Source organism: Panthera onca, chromosome B3, assembly GCF_046562875.1.
Source record: "Panthera onca isolate mPanOnc1 chromosome B3, mPanOnc1 haplotype 2, whole genome shotgun sequence".
Classification (NCBI taxonomy): domain Eukaryota; kingdom Metazoa; phylum Chordata; class Mammalia; order Carnivora; family Felidae; genus Panthera; species Panthera onca.
This window is the reverse complement of record NC_138344.1, coordinates 104,279,190-104,300,924: the sequence shown is the minus strand read 5'-3', so window position 1 is coordinate 104,300,924 and position 21,735 is coordinate 104,279,190. Positions and strand designations below refer to the sequence as shown.

The 21,735-nt window shown below is 40.8% G+C and overlaps 1 protein-coding gene across 2 annotated transcripts in view; it reads left to right on the top strand.

Moving 5' to 3' along the window:
- SLC35F4 (solute carrier family 35 member F4) overlaps nt 1-21,735 on the top strand; it is a 241,316-nt gene that overhangs the window by 14,860 nt on the left and 204,721 nt on the right. The gene's annotated exons all lie outside the window — the stretch shown is intronic.

The following is a 21,735-nucleotide window of genomic DNA, read 5'->3' as shown; positions in this document are numbered from 1 at the left end:
TAGCCAATATACTTGAAATTTTGCGATTTTTGTGTACCCTCTTATATTCTAGAGTAGAGGGCTCCAAAGCTATTTGGAATCTGTGGGAATGGTGGAGGAGGTCAAGAACCAGGAAGGGTCTTGCCCCAAGTTAGCCTGCTGCAATTTCATGGTTGCTAGCAGAAGACATGAAACTCCCCAGTCAGAGACTAAAAACAGACTCAACCAAGGCTACGGATTTTTGCCTCACTCTTTCAGTGGTAACTGGTAACTTAGGACAATTCTGTGTTGTGAATTGGACTGATATCTACTTTCCTCTACCCTCAGTGTCGGTTTCAGTTTCCTCAGGCCTGAAAAGTCATTTACCACTTTCAGCGTCTAACATGTTGTTATTAAAAAATGAATACGTAAAATGTTACTGCCTTCACTCTTGATTCTTGTGGATTTACACCTTTAAAAAAGTCACTTATCGGGGCGCCTGGGTGGCTCAGTCGGTTGAGCAGCCGACTTCGGCTCAGGTCACGATCTCGTGGTCCGTGGGTTCAAGCCCCGCGTCGGGCTCTGGGCTGACAGCTCCGAGTCTGGAGCCTGTTTCAGATTCTGTGTCTCCCTCTCTCTCTGACCCTCCCCCGTTCATGCTCTGTCTCTCTCTGTCTCAAAAATAAATAAACGTTAAAAAAAAAAATTTAAAAAAGTCACTTATTGTCATTTTAGCGGAATTTCCTGAATGAACAAATAGAGATGTGTGTGTTCAATCTGCCATCTTTACCAGGAAGAATCATTGTCCTTTCTACTTCTATTCTTTGAAATCTTCCCACTTAGACTAGATCTGCTATAAACTGAGATAAATGTCGTATTCGTGGTGGCAGAGTACATTATCTTGATTTCCTCCTGGTGGGAAGCTATTTTAGATATCGTAACATGGGGGCAAACAGGATTGTGCATTATCTGTTTCTTGATCTGAATTTTGGTTTCACAGACGTGTTTACCTTGTGAGAATACCATCAAGCAGGCACTTAAGGTCTGTGTAATTTTCCATATGGATGTTATATTGCAATAAAAAGTTTACATTGAAAATCGTATGTAACATGACTATGTATCATAGCATTCTAGTCCATTTGACCCTAGTTTTACTAAAACATTGAATTAAAATTATTTTCCAAATTTTCAGAGTAACATAAATAATTATTTTTGTGTGTTCCCAGTTTATTGACCCCTAAGCACATCCCCTAATCCCTTATCAGTATGAGGAAGTGGTTCTCAAATATTTTGCTGCATAGTAGAAACAACTGGGAGTTCTAAAAACTATCCCAATGCTAAGGCTAAATTACATTCCAATTAAAACAGATTCTTTGGTATTGAGACACAGGCATCGGTCCTTTTTATGCTCCCCGGGAGAGTCCAATGAACATCCAAGGCTGTGAACATAGGTCTAGAACATGGCTTCTGAAACCATCTGTGCTAAAGGACCAGTCTGTATTTTTAAATTTCCAACTTGTTATAGATCAAAAATCTTGCAAAATCAATAAAAATGAGCTAAGAGAAAAAATAATCATGCACTGAAATATCGTAGCAATGTCAGCTTGCGACAAGGTTTTCTTAATGTTTATTCTCAATTTCCATATTTATCTGGTCCCAGATTGGTAACAGTTCATGGCTAGTACCAGTCCACAGAGCACCCGTTGGGTAACACCTACCACTCGGGCAATGGAATACTCTCTCTCTTTCTTAGCACAAGCCAAGTATCCATATCCTCTCCTCTCTGTGGAGTCATTTTGGAGACTGAAGAGAACTTGCACTGAGGTCTATAGTGGGTGTTCTCATTCTCTTACAGCCCTCCTGACACACTGCATCTACTCTGATGCATTTTTGGGCTCTGAAAGCATGGGGTGAAAACCACTGTTAGGAACTCATGGCTTCATTTGAGATTTTTCAAGTATTATTTTCCTTCAGCTGTATAAATCCGGGAAACACTCTTGACTACTAACATCTTAGCATGTCACCTCGTGTATATTTGTAGTGTATCTAATCTGTGTGTTGTATGGCTAAGTGAATTTCAGGGAAAAATCCGCTGAAGACTCTCAAGAACCTTGTTCTTAGTGATTTTGCACTGTAGGCTAGAATGGAGCGAGAATTCTCCTGTTACATGGGCTGAAATCTTCAAAGGATACCTGGAGTTTCACTCAGAGGCCTGTGGGGCTGCCTGTGGTGTTTGCAGGGCTGAATGAGAAGTGGGCTGCTATAATTTGCTACCCCGAGATCCTTGGCCCAGTAGTCTGGGAACATGGAAATTTACCCATGTGGAAGGAAGCCCATTAGGTTTATGAAGCATGGGATGGAGAGTGAGGTTTGGAATTTGTGGGAACTTAATCTTAGGGAGGAGTTCAGAATGAGTCAAATGAATCATTTTACGGTGACATCTAATGCCCTTCCCTTTGGGAGATTATTTTGGTGGCAATGCAGTTGAATTCTAGTTGAAGCAGATTTTCTGATTAACATGTTCCAAGGCATCTCTTACTTTTTGTTTTTGTTTTTGTTTTTTTTTTTCCCCTTTCTAAGTACTGGCTCACCTGTTTCAGAGAAGATGACACAATTACACTTATTAGACAACCAAAGGCCACACCAGATGTTGTTAATTGCACTCTCAGTCCCTTGTGTGGCTTTTAATAAAGCTGTCTTCAGTGGCCTTATTACTCATCTTGACTTGTATTATATTCTCATTATATTTGCTGTGAGTGTAGAATTTCACAGTGGCTTTCCTACGTGTGACTTAGGTCTGACTCCCAAAAAAGAAGCAGAAAGGAGGGAGAGGATATGTTTGACTTTGGGCTTGAGTACTTTTCCCAACTCAGGTTTGGTTACTTGATAAGAGATGGAAAATGGAGGCAATGTGTCTAACCTAGTTGTTTCTAGATTCTATCTTCTTTAAAGTTTTTTTTTAACCTTTTTTTTTGAGACAGAGAGAGACAGAGCATGAATGGGGGAGGGTCAGAGAGAGAGAGGGAGACACAGAATCTGAAACAGGCTCCAGGCTCTGAGCTGTCAGCACAGAGCCCAACGCGGGGCTTGAACTCACAGACTGCGAGATCACGACCTGAGCCGAAGTCAGACGCTTAACCGACTGAGCCACCCAGGCGCCCCTAAAGTTTTATACACATAAAGCTCATGCAGGTAAAAGCCCAAGCACATCTAACATCTGGCACATGAAAACTTATTAGAGACAAAAAGCAGAAATGGGAATCTCAGCATATAGTAGAACTTAAGAAAAAGTCAGTTATCCTGTGACTTTTAATAGAAAGTTATACCCAAAATATGTACTATGTACAGCCATGGTGGATTGTAATGAATGTAAGGCTGAACTTTGTGCAGAGTAATCTTTGAAGATCAAGTAAAGATGAAATGTTTATGAGATTCAAAACAAGCACTTTGAAAGAAATAGCAGGGGTTTAACTTCTCCTAGACACAAAGGATTCAGGTTATGAATTCTCAATTTTGCTACTACCACTATCTGTCATCTGTGTAGCATTTTAACACATTACAAAGCAAAAGAACATAGGATCTCACGAAAACTCACAGTCTTTCTGTGAAGGGGGTGTTATTATCACTATGTTGCAGACAAGGAAATTGAGGCTCAGAGAGGTTCCCTTGCCCCATGGTACAGCTACAGATGCCAGGACTAGAGTTTGAGTCCAGAGCTGTCTGCTTCCCAAACCCATACCCTCTACTAGAGAGAGTAACAAGAAGTCAAAATTGTAAAATTCAGATCTTCCCATGACTCAGCTCTTCTACCTCCTCCTGAAGTCATGGGAAAAGATAATCAACTTCCACTTCCTTTTTAAGCAATGTTTGCTTGTAACTTGCAATGCACAGCATTGATACAGAACTTAGTCTAGGACTTAAGCAGCCTCTCCCTCTCCTCCAAGTTTGAATTTTATCTCAAGTGGATGTTGCATTTAAAGGATCTTTTTGGAAAGAGGAGAGATTGATCAAGATGGCCTTAAGAATAAGACTTGTGTGTGTGTGTGGGTGTGTGTGTGTGAGAGAGAGAGAGAGGGAGGGAAGGAGAGAGAGGGAGGGAGGGAGAGGGAGGGAGAGGGAGGGAGGGAGAAAATAGATCATTACTGCCATAGACACTTCTACTAAGGTCCAATTGGTATCTGGAGTCTCCTCCTTTTCTAGGGAAAGAGAGAAGAAAGGCAGTGGAGAGACAGGAAGAGACTGCCCTCCCCCTTGAGCTGCCTTTCCTCTCTTTCACACACTCATTTCTTATGGAATTTTGACCATACATCTTAGCTGTCAATGCTTGTTCTAATATCTAGTGAAATTTCTCTAGTTATAGCTTAAATCATTGGAATCTTGATACTGGTGTTGCTGTTGTCCTTTTCAGAAAAAGGCGTCCAATACTGCTTTAATATTGACTGTATTGGTCTATAGTCTCACTCTTTGTTATTTATATTTGTGGGTCTTCAGCAAGATTTGATGCAGATTTCTATCAATGGCCTTAGAAATGCAAGTGTGTTTGTAGTGATGCCTCATTCTGGGTGAGATTTAAGAGTCATTAGATTCACCTCCATTGTAGGTAAACCATGCTTGTTTCCCACATTTCTAGATGAATAGCTTTAGACAGGCCTTTCCAAGTTTTTCAGCTGTGGCATTAATAAGGTCAGTGGGTTTTTTAAATGTTAAATCAATTGTGTTTATGCTTAATGGGTAACCTATTCTTATCTTCGATAAGAGTTGAACATAAAACAAAACCAAAAACTGATTTTATAAGAAGCTACCAGGAGGTTATAATATCCTGCAGAGCTATTGAAATTATTTTGTAGTTTTGAGTACGTTGTAGGAATATCATATTCTAATTCTTTTGAGAATCTGGCAAGTGAAGAATGCAAATTCAGTTTTAAACTTTTTTTAAACAACTGAGAGAAATGTTCTAAACGTTAGGAAAAACTCAAATGGGGAAAAACTGAGATTCAAACCCTTTGTACTCCAGCCTTTTAGATCTTTCTCTTGGTAGCTCTGTTTTGGGGAGTTACTGATGGTTTAGGTGAGATGATTTTTTGTTCTTCATGATACCTGGAAACCAAAATCTCTTAACTTACTAAGTTGAGTCAGGGGGAAGGTGAGATTTGGCTCTGCCCTCAGGATGCTTTGTGAAGTAGAAACAACAGACCTCCTTCCCTTGCACCCAGAACTGAAACTTTTTAACACTAATTCAAACAGTATTCCCAGGGGAGGTCACTTTACCCCAGCCCCCCCACCCCTAAGCCAGGTCCACTGGAGGGTTGGTTGTGGAATGGGATATTCAGTCTGGGTCCTGGCAGGAAATAGATATACACTCATTTTGGGCAATTAGAGGAGGAATGAGTAGGGGGTAGGGAAACTGGAAGCATTAGGAGCCTCAGGGCTGGTATAGTGGGTTGTGACAGTCCGAGGTCAGGTCCTGGAACAATGGGAGAGAGGGTGGCTGTGTGGAGAGGGCCACCTGGCAGCACCAGTGTTGAATGGAAGGACTCTACAATCTGCAGTGACCTTAAGCGAGGGAGCTAGGGTACACGTATCTTGATGTCATTCTCCCTCCCATCTCCTACGGGTGGGTGCTCTCCACCACCGGAACATAATGGGAACTGAGGAGCACTGGGTGCCACAGTGGTAGAGCATATAGCTCAGTCTCCAGGCCACATAGCAGGAGTGGAGAGGAAATTATAATTAATGAATTTTCTCCAGCACTCTAGCAAGGGACATCTCCTTTTCCCCCAATCCTTTTGGGTTTAGCTGTCTCGACTTTCTGCCCTGTTTCAGAATTCCCTACTAGAGGAGAAATTTAAAATGTCTCCATTTAGGGGCTCCTAGGTGGCTCAGTTGGTTAAGTGTCCAACTCTTGACTTTGGCTCAGGTCAAGATCTCACAGTTTGTGGGATTGAGGAACTCTATGCTGACAGCATGGAGCCTGCTTGAGATTCTCTCCCTCTCTGCCCCCACTCTGCTCACGTGTGCATTCTATTTCTCTCTCAAAATAAATAAGTAAACGTAAAAAAATTCTCCACTTAATTGCTATGACCCCATATATGGAAAGGATATGTGAAAATATGAAGGAAACAAATGTTTTGTAATTTTTATTAATGGTATAAAGAAGCCATCAGCTATGTGAATTGTTCATCATTTTTAGCTTATTTTTCTACCTTTTCCCGTACTCAGAATAAGCACTATGTAGCCCAGCATTCCAGTAGGAATTAGAGAACTACTACAATACGTAAAATTATGTATTGTGAAGAATTTGCATTAACCAGAAAATAGATCATTACTGCCAGAATTTGATAGGGGCACAACAATAACTTGGTATTCCAAATATCTGCTTTATGTAATTTCTAAATATCAAGATGCTTGACATTCAGTAGACAAACATTTCCAAGTATTTAGCTGAATTTGTATTCTAGCTTTCCAACTTTTTTGTTTCAGTAGAATCACATCTCAGGATTTCAAGATAATAGGAGCTATCTTGTGAAATGTGGTTACTACTTGTAATGATGTTTTGGCTCCTAGTCCCTGTAGATTTATAATCTCTACAGCTCTATTTAATTATTTGACCCTCACCTATAGATTTGCCCTTTGCCATGGTCCCTGATATTAGTCCTCCATCCTTGAGAGACCAGGGACTCTATGGAACTGAGAGACCGTAGGCCAGTGGCTCCCAGGTTCAGTGCCCTGTGAGTCTCATTCGGCTCTTGTGTCCATTCCAAGTATGGTGTCTTTCCTGTTTCCATTTGACCAAGTCCCTTCCCTATCCCAGTGTCAGTGAACAGGTCTGGGTTTCTAAGAGCCCAGTGCCTCAATCCCTGTTTTGATTTTCTGCCTTGTAATCTGGAGATTGGTGCTTTGCCTTAAACCTTGACCCATGTCTTCTTAGGGACTGGAGATCTGCTAATGAACGCAGTCCCCTTTGCCTCATCTCCACTACCTATTGCCAGATTTTCCAGATTACAAACTTCTCACCTTCTTGGATCATTTCTCATCAGTTGGGAGTTGAGCTTCCCTTGATCTCCTGTTTAGCCCTGTATTCCAATATGTAATATGTAATACCAATATGTAATATGTATCCATAATCCATATCCAATATGTAATACCTTGTTGTTCAGGTATTAGCCATACTTGTACAGCTAGTCATTCGTGGTTTTTGTGCTTTTGGTAACTAATAATATGGTTTCTTATATATTTTCTTTTTCAAAACCTAGTAGTAAGTAAGACTGCTAGATTATAGATGAGCTCCATTGGAGTGAGGACCATTTCTCTCTCTTGTTCATCAAATAACCCTAGTCCCTGAAATAGCCCTTAATTTTAAAAAATTGAATAGAAAAAGAACAAATGAAATAGTTGCTTAGATGAGGGATTCTTCATCTAAAGATATATGCGTGGACATATGTCTACTTCTGAAAGTCTTCATAAGGTTCTTTAGATTCTCGGTAGCACTCATGGTCATCAAAAGATTAAGATAACCACAGGAGAGAATGGAAGGTACAGGAAGGAAAGGAATACATGACTGACCTTTCTTAAAACATTCATTCTTTTAGGGCATTTGGATATTTTGTAGCAGCATATTGAGAAATAATAATACCAAGGGATGCTCAGGTGATCTTAAAAAATGTGAATAGGGTTTCTCTTTGGAGGTTCATAATGAGGTGATCTGACAGTTAACTTTCAGCTCCCGGAAGTGAATGAGGATGAGTGGGACTCAGATTTTGAAAGTCTAGGCCTGTAGGAATCACAGTCAAAGTCTGTTTCCTCAAAGCCTCATTTCTGTGTTTCCTTAACTATTACTCATATTTGCTTTTTGTTTCTCCCCAGGAAAACCCAATTTCCTGATAGTGAAATCTTGATCATGTTATGTTACTGAGTAACAAAACTTGTTGTTCATTCTATGCTTCAGCTTATTTGGTATAGTCTCTGTGACAAATTTTATTCATTGAGGCTTGAGTAAATGTGCTATTACCTTGGAGTGAGAGAGTATTGATTTATGCTGTCTGCGACTGAGGACACAGTACCTGGGGTAGGGATGGCACTTGATCAGATATTCCATGGATAAATAAATACCATTAGTTTTGGAAAGCAGTCTAGTGAAGTGTAAAAGAGCATTTATTTTGGATCAATGTACTCTTAGGTTTGAATTCCAACGCTTCCGTCTAGCTCTATGGTTTTGGAAACAGGAATCTTAAAAATTTTTTCCTCTTTGGATTTCGTGAGAATAAATCAGATACTATGTGTAAAAAAAAAAAAAATGAGCACCCTGCCTAAGGGCAGAATAGGCACTCAATAAAAGGTAGCTATTAATGTTAGTATCATCAGCATCATTATTAGATCACTCATCTGGATTATTTACAAGAGAGTAGAATAAAGTGGGCATGTGTGGATTTCCTAATAAGGTTTGAGGCATGTTTTGAACTGTTGAGTGTCTATCAACCTCTTAACTCTGGTTGTGATCAGGATCTCCTGTGGAGTATTTTAAAAATATAGGTTCCTGGCTGCAATTCAGGTCTTTGGGACTGGGTCTGGGGCATACGCATTTTTAAAAAGCCTAACAGGTGATTGTGATGTGCAGAATCCCTGCCATCTATACTACACACACACACACACACACACACACACACACACACACACACACACACACAATGACTGAAAGGTGTGAGGTAAAGACAGAGTGAAGTTTTCTAATATTTGACCTAGTTGGGTGCTAGACAGGAACAGAGAAGTACTAGAGAATATGAGTCTGGTCTTGGGAGTTGGGGTATGAATTCAGCTTCTCCACTTAGGAGCTCTGAAGATGCTAGGCTATAAGCCCTGGAGGTCAGGAGGCACATCTGTTTTTTGCATCTGGATATTTCTGGATAACCCTGAATAAAACATGTAAGCTAAGTCCCCTGTGTTCTTATCTGAGTCTTAATTTAGATAACTTATGGGTACCTGTATAATTTATGGGTAACAGGTGCTTAAAAAATAGTTACTGTCCTAAGTGCGTATGTGCATGCGTGTGTGTGTGTGTGTGTGTGTGTGTACGCTTTATGCATCCTCAAAGTGACCCTTTGTTGGAGGAGGTCACTGAGAGGATCTGATCGCTGTTTGACACGCCAGCTAAACATAGGCTATAGGAGGCTCCTCACCCCCTGCCCTGTCCTTGGAATTTATGTGTTGCCCACTATTCCCACAGCCACAGCCATTTTCAAGGACACAGCCTTGAGATACTAACTAATGTGTTGTTGAGACCATCTGGACAGTATACGTGACTGAACCCAGTTAAGGCCTCTCTAAAAACTTTTGAGATTCTGGCAGACAGGTGCAGAGACCCACTCATCTTGTGCGCCCATGATAAGCCTCAGAAGTAAGTTTCCTTGTTTATTAAATCTGCCACCTACCAATCTGGAGTTCTCTTTCTTCAGTCTCTCCTTGTCCTCCGTGTATGGGGGCAAGTTTCAGATTTCATCTGGGGAGCTCTTGAGGTTGTTAACCAATTTTTTTAGTTTTCTTTTTCGAGTTCTTATTTTTCTAGTTCTTTTATTTTTGCTCTTCTCCCACTCAAATTCTCTATTCCAGCCAATCTGATTTATTTACTAATCCCTGAGCTTGTTCTGTGTGTTTCTGCCTTTCACTTAGCACTTCCCTATATACATCTATATTTCTATAAATTTTCCCCTGACTCACACAGTGTAAAGTGACCACTCTTTAAAAAAAAAAATCTCATGGTTGCATTAATTTTGGTATCTGATCATGTGCTACTTATGTCTTTTTTTCTATTATTAGACTGAACTGCCAAGTCTTTTATTGTTGTATAAGTCTCCTTGCTTTTATATATATAGCTCCTCAGCTAGACTGAATTTAAACAAGCAGTGGACCTTGAAGACAGGGGCAGTATTAAATTATATTTCATACAGCAAGTGTTCAGTGAAGATACATTGATTTGGAAAAATTTTGTTTGACTCCATTTTCTTCTGATTCCTTAATTTTCTTTTACTGTATTCTTGTAACTCTTAGACATACACATTGCTGGCCCCAAACTAGAAGGTAATTTGAGCACATAGAATGTTTAGGGAACAAGTTAAGTTTTGGGGATCCCAGGAGTATAAGACGTAGGAGACATTCCTCTCTTCTTTGTTTGCCTGCCTGGTAAATTCCTACTTGCCCAAGAAGACTTATTTCTGTCCTCCCTACCTTCCTGGAGCCTACCCAGGGAGAGTGAATTCTTCTTCCACCTGAACTCATAGAACCTCAATTATGGAACATTGCTTTGTATCCTTTTTTTTGTGAACCTACTTCTCCCACTGGCCTGTGAGTTGCCAAGGACTTAGATTTTTGGCGTAGGCCTCTTGGTATCACTGGCATTAAGCACAACACTTCACCCACAGAAAGAACTCGTTAACTATTGAAGCTGTAAAAACACAGGGACTCACGTTCAAGTTGTAGACATAGGTGTGGCAAAAGACCATAGCTATAAAACAGAAAAGCATGTATTAACGTTCCAATGAGGGATACATACAATGAGATGCCTGGATTTGGAAAGAATGTTTGAAGACACTTAAGGAAGAAACCCTGGGCGCGGTAGAATGTGAAAGAGGGGTTAGATGGAGCTATGTGTGGAAGACCGAGGAGCTCATTTTCAGCCGAGGAAATGGGGTAAGTTAAGGAACAGGGATGATACATCGGTAGGGTTTTGGGGTCGCACAGCGTAGAGCCAACTCTAGCTAATTTAAGTCAAAAGGGAATTTATGAAAGAATCCTGAGAGCTCACACAATCTCCACACCAGAGAGCAATAGTGAGATGCGAAGTCACATTCCTGTACCCTAATATGGAGCCTGGAGATGTGACTTTTCTGGCTTTTACCTTGGAAACATGGGACAAAATAATAAGTGACATCATCAGGACCGTTAGGTAGTATTAAACTATATTAGGCTGACATGAATGATTTTGTGCCTGATCATGTTTGGGTGACAGAGACTAAATCAGGTAACCTAAGGCAGAGGACTCTGGAAGGATAAAGTTGGAAAGATTAGCGAGAGCCGGATCTGGGAGATCCTTGAATAGTACAGCCAAGACTTGAACTTTTCTCTGTGTGAAAGGGGAGCCATGGAAGATATTTGAGTGTATGTGTGGGGGTGGGGGGTGAGAGATATTCTGGAAAATGTCACATTTTGGCATTTCTTGAAGGCTTGGTGATTTAGTCACAAGAGAGTGTGCTCATGAGGAAAGAGGATCTGGGGCTTGGCACTAAAGCCCCTTCTGGGGGAAGATTGGCTTTGGAGAGGTAGAGGTTTGCTTGGGGGACAGGGAAGGTTCAAGAAATGATGGGGTGGGATGTGAGGGCCATCTAGCTGCGACATCAGCAATTACCTCATTGACTGCCAACTTTGATCCGGCTGGTCTGGTTGGATAGATGGTGTCTCTATCTTCCCCCTTCCTGCACATGTATGTGTATCCCCTTCCCCTGAAGCTCTGAGATCAATCAGAGAAAACCTTCCCTAGGAGAGGAGGTCTATTCTTTGGTCAAGGGCATGTGAGTGAGTTTGTGTGTTCCCCTACTAGAGCGCTAGGAGAATGCTCTACTAGAACCAGACAAGACCGCAAGAAGTAATGGGGTGTAAGGCACAGTAAGAGGCTGTCCCTTTGTCCTTCGTGAACACCTTCCTTTCTTGCTATTGCTGGAACATTTTTTCCAAATCGTAGATTCCATGAGGTCCAGAATTCTTAGATGGTTTCTTATTCCCCATAACAGTGTCTCCCAAAGTGTGAGACAAAGATTCCTGGTGAAATGCAGTATGATTTAGGATTTATATAGGCATTACATGAAATAATCTTATGTTGCATAGTGAGAAACATATTCCTTCTTAAATTCCTTTTCAATCCTTCTACTTTTGACCATGAGGAAGTATAAAACTGGGTATATCTAACATTTTTGCTAATCTCCATTTTTAATAGAGAGAACAGGCCTCAAGCTGAGTGTTCCAAATGCAGGCATGTCACGCCGTAATTTTAATGATAGTATTTTCTTTTAAAAATGGCTGGCAACTGATTTCAATTTTTTGTATATAGCAGTGCTGTAAAATCTTAATGTCCTGGACATTAGATGATAGTTAGGATATTTGATTTTCTTGTGTGTCATGATGGGATTGCAGTTCGGTTTTATAAAGCGTTACATGTATGAAACGATATAGTTCCTGTGATCTGTTCATCACAGATGACGTAATTCAGCTGTTTGTGGCTGGTGGGGGTGGTGTGGTAAGGGGTATGTAGAGGGCAACGAAATTAGACATTGGTTGATACATGTCCTCGGCTTAAGTAGGTGTATTTTTCTATTGTCCCCACTTTTGTGTACATTTGAAAATTCCCATAATAAAAATTCGGAAGGAAAAAGAAAATGTTAATGTTAAGTAAATTGATTAATATCGAAAAATAAATCAGTTCAATAATTGATACTATAGGTGGTAAGGCATTAGTCAAATTACGGAAGTCCACAAAATACTGGCCTCCTGGGAAAAGTTCAGGCCTCTTGTGCGGGGATGGAAGGTCCTTCCTGTTAGAGTCCCTTCTCACCTCCTTTCTGGCCACTTAGGATGCACTGATGTCAGATCACGGGGCGTTTCTTGGCGTGCTGTGCTCTCACACACCTAGGTCTTGAGGCAGATGGTTCCGTGTCTCGGAATGCCTTCCCAACGTGTTTGCGTAGAAACTTCCTGCTCATTCTTTAATTCTTAGTCCAAACAGTGGAAGTGAAAAGAAAGGGCCTCTGAGAGGCCCTGTAGGGAGGAAGAATTGAAGTCACTTGGGAAGAAGGGCTGTGACTTGATGCCAAGATAAGAAGGAGCCATAGGTAACTCCGAAGTTTCCATGGTGGAATGTTGGCAACTGTGATTAGGGAGGCCGCAGAGGTTGGTGGGGGCCGGTTCTTGGATGGTCAGTGGTAAATGAGGTTTTAGGCATGTTACATTTGAGGGGGTCCTCCTTGCTCCAGGATGCCCACAGCAACAGAAACTAGGCAGGGCCATTTCTCTCCAACCAGCTCTGGGGTATTCAGGAGATAATTACATAGCAGAAGTGTTACAGAATCTTTGTGTTCCCCTCTCTTACTCCTGTCAGTCATATTTTGAGTATTATTCTGTAAGAAGGGAGAGGGTGTGAAATGCAAATCAATTGTTTATTGCTTTTTAGGGGTGTTGAGAAAGGCTTGGAAGATGGGAGAGTTAGAAACTATGGGCTATGTAAACATTTCCATTATTACTGGATTTTAGTTACATTCCCCCCCGTCCATCTCTTTACCCGACTTCAGAGTGTTAAGAGGCAGCTGAAGTTAATGTGGCCTCACCAGGGCTTGTGAACCACAGGGGCTAACTGGAGACATCCTCTGAGACTTATCTGGACTTTGTGGCTTTTTAAATAACCTCACCCTTCAGGAGGAACAGCAATATGATTGCAGCATCTGAGGGAGATGAGTTGGGTCACCCCATGGGGGCGGTGAATAACATTGGTTCTGTTTTCAAGTTTCTGCAGCAAAGAGCGGCTTTTGTATTGGTCTGTTAACGCTTCATTCTGTTTTGGTGCTTTGAGAAGCAGCTCGCTGTACTGACACGCTGGACACGAAGGATTTGATCTAATTTTAGTTGGAGTAAATACGATGTTGCTCTTCCATTGTTGCTCTTCCATTGTACTTGGACTTTCCATTAATAGCGTGATGGTTTAGTTATGCCACCTTCTACTCGGACACTCTGTGTTTTGTCTCCCCACTCCCCCTTCATTGGTAGCAGAGACCAGGAATCAGCTCTACTGAGATGTTTTTGCAGTTGTCATCATTTTACTTTGTAGGCAAGAGGCATGTTTTTCTGTCTATTTAAAACTGAGAACTACATGATCACCACTTTGGGCCTCCCTGTGAGCATAGGATTTGACACTGTTTACACTCTGTAATTTACGACATTTTTGTAACTGACTGTTAGGGCTCAGGCAAAGCAGAGAGAGTGACTCTGCAGAGGAAAAAGAAGGTAGAAAAAGTGAATACCCTAATATGCTGCAGTTATTCAGGGAAGTGCAAAATTCTTACAGTAGTTTGTTTTGTTTGAAACAAATTTTACTTTTCGGGACCCACTTATTCTTAATTTTTACCAACCCGGTCCTTTTGATGTTGACATTTTGTACTCTGAAGGTTTAAGATGTCACGTTTGGTGACTTGTACTCTGGTAAAATGTTCCTTGCAATGCCAGGGTGCTTTTGTCTTAGATGGATTTTGGAGTCTGCTTTTTATATTATTTCAACTTACAAACTTTCAATGATGTGTGTTCTTTTATGTTTCACTTAATTTAGCACATGATTTTGTAAATAGATTCAGATTTAGTTTAACTTCTGAAAATAACAAAAGGATTCTTAGAGTACAATTAAACACTGTTTCCAAATTGAGGCTGCTGCTTGGTTTTTGTTCTTGTTTAGTGTGCATTGTCATTATTTGATGTGAAGCTAGTGTTCATAAAGGTGATTTGTGAACGTATGAAAAAATAATCAGAGATGCATCAGGGTTGTGCATACAGTCTCCATGGCATATTTAAATACACGCAACAGCTGCCCCGAGGAGCAAATTTAGCATTCATCCAAGTTGGAAAGCCAATGAGAGGTTAGCTGTGGGCATGGCTGGAGTCTGTCTGTATTTGAGTATTCATTTAACATAGCTTGTTGTTCCAATATATCCCCCTGGTGGTGTGGTTAGATCTGTGCCTGTCAGCTGAAGAGAGCATTTCTCATTTTTTGGTATGTCTGAAAATCAACTTAGGGGAGCTTTTTCACAGTAGAGCTCTCCCAGGTCTTAAACCCCAGAGATACCGAGTCAGTTGTTCTGGGATACAGCCCAGGCATCTGTGTTTTGATTCATCAGAATCGCCTGGGGACCTTTCACCACACACTGATGCCTGGGCTCCGTCCCAGAGGCTCCGTCCTCAGATCCTCTAGAGGTGCAAGGCCTGGGAAATCCGTACTGATGTTCACAAGAGAATGAGAAACCTGACTTGCTTAGCAGGGATGGTCCTTGACAGACGCTATTTAATATCCCAGAGCATGCAGAGCTAGGGATAGGTAAACTCGTACAGACCATGAAAGAAGTAAACTCGTACAGACCATGAAAGAAGATGAGAATTCTGTCTCCAGTGATGTTGCTCTGAGATTGGAAAATGGTGGTGATGGTGATGATGATGACAAGTGGCTCTGAGCTTTATATAGGTATTATTTCTTTTATTTGCTCTAAGTAGAGAACTTTTCTGGTTATACTTCTGTGTTGCATATGTGATTTTTTTCCTGCATAATTAACATTGGTCGGTGGATACCTGCTCTCATGTTCTTAAAATATTTACCATTAGCTAAATGAACAAACCCTCCAACAATTGTGAGGCCTTAGAAAGAATAAAAATACACTAGGTGTGTGTTAGCTTTGCTGACAGAAACCAGCACCTGATAGATTTCATGATATTTTCTGCAGGGTAAATTTTCTATGAAATGTGAAATTTCTTTATTAGTGAGTACAATTTTATAGATTCAGTTTCAGTATGCTACCTTCAATGGCAATAACAGCTTGTTTATTGCTGTCAGAGATGTATGTAGAATTCAAGTTCCCTTTTGCCTCATTCCATTTAAAGAACCAGACCATGCAGAAATTCCAGTCGGGAAAAGCACTGGGCTAGAATCAGGATTTGAGTTCTCGTATTCTCCCTTTTCATTTTGAGTTTTGTGACCTTGGGCAAGCCCCTCAAAATGTCTCAGTCTCATTTTCCTCATGTATAGAATGATAATAGTTTGTCTGCAAGCAGAAGACCAGACCAGTTAAACTGCTAAACGCATTTGAGATGCAAGTTCCCGTGCAGGGTCCGCAGGGGAGAGAGGAGTGATAAAGGCAAGGTCAAGTCAAGCAGGGTGGGCTGGGAGGGAGTGGGCTTCAGAGCTCAGGAAGGCTGCATGTCCCTCCTAGAGCTGTTGTTCAAACACCGACCACCTCTCCAGTCTTGTCCCTGGTTGCTATGGTTTTCCATGTCTCCTGGCTTGTAGGTTCATGGATTTACTAAATAATGTGTGATAAAGCCTCAGTGGGACTCCAGAGTCATTTGTGAGGGATTAAAGACAATTTTACAGAGTTGTTTGCTGGCTTGGAGAGTCGCAGTGTTAAAACCATGTACTTGTTAGGACACGGATATACATTTATGATTAGGAAGAGTTTTAATGAAACATTCATGACTATTTCCTGCATTTCTCTGGAAAAATAAATTCAATCACAGTAGGGTTTTTCACTCAATTGCTTATTAGAATGCATTCCTCTGCCTGGGTGATGTAAAGATAAAGGTAATGTTTCTTCTATTGTGCAAAGGCACTTTTGGACCCACAAATACACGCTTTTTGAAGAAAAAAGCTTCAAAAATGTCACCTTTTAAATTACTGAAGTAAAGGGAAATTGTTACATTGTAATATACTCACTTGCTGCTTGAGAATTCCACAGGAAACAGTAATGCTAGATGAGTTCTTTACTGTGGTGGTTTGTGGAGCATAGACTGCCGCCATATTGCAAGCTCTGCTTGTCTCCTACCAGGCATCTGCACTGGATGGTTTCAGTTTGCCCCCCAAGGTCCACTTCCTCTCTCTGTCCTTTTGCCCTTTTCTGTGACCTGGGAGGCTGAGCTCTATGAATGTATCTACCAGTGTCTTATTCCCCTTGGGTTGCTATAACAACATACCACAGATATTTATTTCTCACAGTTCTGGAGGGTGGGAAGTCCAAGATCAAGGTGCCCGTGAATTCTGTTTCTGGTGAAGGTTCTTCCTAGCTTGCAGAAGGCTGCCTGCTTGCTGTATCTTCACATGGTAGAGAGGGTGAGAGGGGGTTCTAGTCTCTTCCTCTTATAAGAGCACTAATATCAGCATGGGGGCTCCAACCTCATGACCTCATGTAAACTTAGGCACTTCCTAAGGGCCCCACCTCCGAGCAGCATCTTAACTGAAGCTAGGGCTTCAACATTAAGATTTGGGGGGTGGCACACACTTAGTGCATAGTCACCTGTGCCCCTTGCCCTGCCCTCTGGAATTGAGCTGTATTTGTGTAATGGAAGACACTGGTAGGAAGGCTAGAGGAGAGTGAAGTCCTTCTCTTGGCTCCCACCTGCGGGGCTGCAGCTACCTTTGGGCATCCCTACTCTCTCTAGCGATTGGTCTTGTTCCCTCTTTCTGCCCGGAGGCCTACGGTGGTAGCACCTCCTTCAGGCTGTCCTACTGCCCTCCTGCCAGTCTGGACTCCATCCACTCTTTTGTACACAACCGCTTGCTAAATGCTGGTCAACTCCCCATTCTCAAGCAGAGTCCAGTTCCTGCTGGGATTCTGACTGATTCACTGTCTGAAGAGTTCATTATAAAAGATCACTTAAGAACCTCCTTGCAACATCAGTGCTCTGTTCATTGCACTTGGTGTTCTTATAATATTCATTTCTTCATTTACTCAGGGGAGATGACTATTGAAGTGATTTGGCAAAGAGGCCACAAATTTCCTTGATTTAAAAATACATCTTCCTCTCTTGTCTTGCTTTAAAAATAATAGTCACTGCATGGTGGGGATGGGACAAGATGAACATTTTGTATTTTCTGGTGGGATGATAAATTGCTATAAACTAGATGGAAAGAAATTTGGCAGTTTACAGTAGGAGCCTTCAAAATATTTAACTTGCTGACCCACTAATTCCACTTCTAGCAATCCATCCAAAGGAAATAATTGAAACTGGACTGATATGTGTGCAAATAACCCCCTAGTATTGTTCTTTGTATTAATTCATGAAGTTGTAAATAGGCAAATGTTGAACAGCGTGGAAATGATTTCACAAATTAAAATACCTTTACATAGCATACCATGTAGTTGTTAAGTTTATAAAGAATGTTATATAATATGATAAAAAATCACAGTGCAGAATTTTATATACCAGATGAACTCAACTGTTTCATTTTGTTTATATGTATGTGTGCATATATATACACACATATATATCTATATCTATGTATCTATCGATCTATAGAGAAGAAGTCAGAAAGAAAAACTACACATTGAAAAATTGTCACTGATTATCCTTTGGCAGGGAGATCATGGATGACTTTGAGTTTTCTTCTTGTTACTTTCTATATTCTACAAATATACATTCCTTTAAGTTAAATATTAGTTTTCTGTATTTAAGTACATACATTACTATAAATGAGAAAGTATTTTTTCAGCCTGACACCCTCAGAAAAACAATGGATATTTTTGTAGAGTGGCACGATCATGATGCTATTGGGGCCCCTTCTTTGGCAACAAAACTAAGGACCTGGGAAATGGAGTCCGAGCCCTCAGGAGAAGCGGCCGGGCTTTAAGGCTGCTGGTTTGTATTAACATCCTGGAAGGGTACATCTTGGGTGGCTGCCTTTCCTAACCTTCTTTCTCTTCTTGCCAGATGGACCTGGTTATATATTGCATTTTCCTGCTTATTTTTAAAGAGGGAAATTTGGTCTGTCCTCACATCTACCTAATGTGTTGGTTTTATTTCTGCATCTTTTTTAGAAATCTTTTTTTCTTCTTCTTGCAAAGCTTGAGTTTTTAAAATATTCTTTCCGACCAGGCTATGGGAAATTGATTTTACTGCTCATTCTCCCTCAGACTTATACAAAACCTGATCCAGTCGTTTAGTTTCCTGTGTCCTATAGACTTTCAGACATGGAGTTACAGATAGATTTATAGGAGGCAGGGCCGTCTGTATGGTTTACACACAGCTCGTGTGCCAAGCAGTTTCCTGGTAGGACGAAGGTATCTCAGGTGGGGTGGGGAGACTAATGCACTACACAATTTTAGCAGTCAGTCCCTTAGATTAGTCTGTCAGGTAATTAGTTGTTACTTTGGAAAGCAGAGTTTGAGATCCAGAAGGAATGAGACACAGTTGAAGCTGAGATGGAAAAGGACAGGATGCTTAGGACAAGCATTGGTTGAACGTGAGGTTCCAGCCCAGGAAGGGAAACCTGGAGAAGAAGCACTTGGAAAGAGGAGTGGTAAGATGTTGAAGACAGGTTCTGTCTATTTTGGATACTGCCTGGTTCCAGAAATCATGACCAGTGAGCTACTAGAACTGGGTGCTGTCTGGTTCAGTGAAAATGGCACAAAATCATCATAATAACTTCCATTTACTGAGTGTTTGTTATGGGCCAGCATTTACGTATATATATCTTTTCATTCTCTTGACAACGCTATGAAGTACATTTTATAACTTCTGTTTTATGGGTGAGGAAATTGAAGCTCAGGGAAATTAAAGAACTTGTCCAAGCTATAGTTAGTAAGTGATCAAGCTGAACTTTGAACCCCAGACCCTGTGTTCTGGCTAACTATGAAATGGGTGCCCCTAGTAGGGGGAGTCCTGGGTTTGAGTTCCAGCTCTGATAGGCTCAGTGTGACCTTTCACAAGCACTGAACATCTCTAACGATCAGCTTCCTGTACTAGAATTCATAATTTTCGTATAATTTACATCGTGTCAGATGTAGTTGAGTTTGCCAAGTGCTTTCTAATAAATCTATGAATTTTATCCTCACAGCAAATTCTGGTCAATATCAAATGTAATACGTGGTTTACAAACCTGCTTTATTATTAGACCTTTAAAATTATCCGAGTAGGAGAAACCTCAGTAATCTTTCTACACATAGAGACGTTGATTTGATGACAAGACCTATAGCTTTCCCTGTTCAGCCTGCTCACAAACCTAGAGCCAGAGGAAAAAATAGGAGAGACTCTCTTGACCCTTACCAGAGGCAGACACACCACGAAGCTTCAGGATGCTTCACTTGCATAGGCTCCCTCCTAGGGCCTAGAAATGAGTATGTCCCCCTCTCATACTTTCACTCATTCTTTGCAAGTGGTATTGGAGTGATTGTTGGAAGTTTGGGGATCCAGTTAAGGAAAAGTTGAGTTGGGGATACATTTAGCTTGAATTTCACTACTTATCTTCTCTATATATGTTCTGGCTTCCTTGCTTGTCTTGAACTGCTTTTCCCTTAGTCATTCCCTTTGCCCAACCTTTATGTCAAAATTCTCCCTGATCATCAAAGTTCATGTCAAATGCACTTCCATCAAGAAGCCTTCCCTTATTATAGTGCGTGGGTCCTCCTCCCTCCTCTTCATTTGCACAGGGCTTTATTGACATCTGTCCTTTGACTTGGTCCACTCATTTGCTACCTACTTTATGTGTTTTTTTCCCCATGGCCCAATAGACTGTAAATGCCTTCAGCACCCTCTCACTTTCCCTTTTAATAATCTCTTCACTCCATGGTTATATGTTGTAATATCACTTTTCTACTCACACTATAAATGCATTGAGAGTGAGCATCCAGCCTTTTTCAGATTTTTATCTTCCTCTAATACCTTGTTGAATGCCCTGCACATGGAACTCTTTCAGCGAATCTTTGTCATATGAATGAATATTTTTGAGCTTTAGCTTTCAAAGAGAAACTAGACATGGGGAGAAATATTATTTATCAGAACATCAAATTATTTTCTTAAAAATTATTTGCTCAGAAAAGCTGGCTGTATATTTATATATGGCTATGTAATAAATTGTCCCCAAACTTAGGAACTTAAGACAACAACATTTATTATCTCACAGTTCCTGCAGGTCAGAAATACAGGTGAGACTTAGGCTGGATTTTCTTGCTATGGGTCTCTCACAAGGCTACAGTCACATCAAAGCTTACCTGGAAAGGATTTCCTTCCTAGCTCATCCACCTGGTTGTTGGCAAGATCATTTCCTAGCAGGCTATTGGACTAAGGCTTCAGGTTCTCATGAGCTGTTGCCCTGAGGTTTCCTTTGGTCCCTTGGCACATGGGCTACTTCATAGAGCATCTTGCAACATGGCTGCTTGCTTCATCAGACCAACCAAGAAAGAAGGCAAAAGAAAGAGCAAGAGAAAGTTGGAAGTCACAGTCTTTTATAACCCAATATTTAAGTGAATTCCATAAATTTTCTGTATCCTATTTATAAGAAGCAAGTTACTAGGTCCAGCCCATACTCAGAGGGGAGGGGACTATACAAGGGTATGACTTCCAGGAGGCTGGGATCACTAGGGCCATTTTGGAAGGCTGCATATTGAGTAGATAATTGTATTCCTGTACATTCCAACACTTTTAGATATATAGTTAGGTTGTTGCTAGTGGTCCTACCAGGAACAGCTTCCAGGAATGGGAATACAGCCAAACAGTGGGAAAAAAGAAAAAAATAGTTTGAGGATGGATCATCTGGGTCTTGAATGTCAAGTTAAGGAATTCATATTTTACTATAAAGGTAGTGGGAGTCATAAATATAATTGAGCACAGGGATGATCCAGTTAGAGATGTCCTTCTAAAAGTTCAAATGGATTTGAGGGAAAGGAGATTGGGGATGGGGAGACAGGTTCCCTAGCAATTGTAATCATTTGGGTGAGAGGAAATGAACAGGGTTGTTAATAGAGTAAATGAAAGGAGGAAATAATATTAGAGAGATTGTGGAAGAAGGGTGATAGAACTTGGTATCTGTAAGTACAGAGATCAGAATTGGTTTTTTGAAAAAATAAACAAAATCAACAAACTCTTAACTAGACTAAGAAAAAAAGAAGACTCAATTAAAATCAGAAACAAAAGAGGAGTCATTACAACGGATGCTCAGAAACAAAAAGGATCCCAAGGGACTGTTCTGAACAGTTACATGTGAACACATTGGATAAA